Below are 1,478 nucleotides of genomic sequence, written 5' to 3' on the forward strand. Positions count from 1 at the left end.
TTGTTTCCCCCTCCACAATCACTTTTCTTATTGCAAACAGCCCGTTTTGGGTCTGTTCTGCTAGAAAAGCACTGTTGAGTTTTATCACCATGCACCTGCTTTAATGGGGGTGGGCTGGGAACATGTATCTACCCAAAGGGGTGAGAGAGATGCAACCTGTTAAAGGGAAGGATTACCCAATGGTTACAGCAATGGCATTATCTGTTTTATTTATTATAAACTTCCTTGTCCACTCTTCAGCATAAGGTCCCAATGTAATATATACCGTTATTACAAAAAGAGATAAAACTATTACAATGATAAAAGCGAGTAAAACTGGGCAATATACTTTCAGCCCATACAGAGCTGTTTAGAATCACCAGCTTTTCCCACCAGCCACTGTAACTGTGTCTTTAGCAATAGTCTGATGTGCAGATGTTAGCAGCTGAGGACACTTATCTCCGTGTGGGTCATCTAACAATATTCACAGCACAACAGCAGCATTAAAGGCACAGAGCAAACTTCGTGCTCTCCCCCCCTGCCTGGTCAGTTGGCAACTCTAGCAGTGGTGAAAGGCTGGTTTGAGTTTCTGGGTGGTGTACAAAACACCCCCGTAAGCTATCAGCTTGGAGAAGCTTCACTCCCAGATAGATTATTGTGTTCTCAAGGAAAACTGAGGGGTTGTGTAGGTGCCAGAGGCCCAGACCTGTGTAAAAGCCTTGCTCTTTAATTCTGCATGTGTGGTAAGTAGCAAGGAGCCTGCAGTTACTCTCTGAGGAGAGAAAGGCTCTCTACATGTGCTCAGAGGTGCTTTTAATTCTCATTTCATACTTAACTGCAAATGTTTGCAAATACAGGCCTTTATACAGATGAGGAGTCGTGGCGGAGGACTCAGCTGGTCAACACATTTTATGTACCACTGAGTTCAGCAGACTTTGCGTCCTAATAAAGCCACCATTGTAAGTGCACTAACTTGAGAGTAAGCTGCCTGGAACACAGCAGGAATGACTTCTGGGTGGAAAGGCTTGCGGTCATATGGCATGCATTAGGACTGTCACCTGCGCCTTTGCATATTTTACACGGGCTTTTGAATCTTAATGTACAGAAGAACATCCTGTGCTTTAAATGTGTGTTGGATGATGTGTTTTAAATATATGAATGGGGTGGATCCACTCTCCCCATTGATCCACCCCCTTGGCCCAGCGGTCTCTGCTCATCCTCCTCTGCTGCTCAGAGCCAGCGCAATGCAATTTGGTGCCTGAGGCAGAAAATTCAAATGGACCTCCCCTAAGCAACTGGGGTTGCTTCTCAACAAATTGTTTATCGAGCGTTCAACCTGATTTACTTGCAAAAAGTTTGCAGCAAGATTATGTTGGCTAGTTATGAAACATTTGTTTTGATTTGTGCATGGGGAGGTTAGACGATGGTACACCAAGCAAATATTGTCCTGCACTTTGCGGTTCCTTTCCCCATTGCCTTCCTTATCACAACACATTCGT

The sequence above is a fragment of the Podarcis liolepis genome, assembly GCF_965112155.1.
Source record: "Podarcis liolepis genome assembly, chromosome: 15".
Taxonomy (NCBI): domain Eukaryota; kingdom Metazoa; phylum Chordata; class Lepidosauria; order Squamata; family Lacertidae; genus Podarcis; species Podarcis liolepis.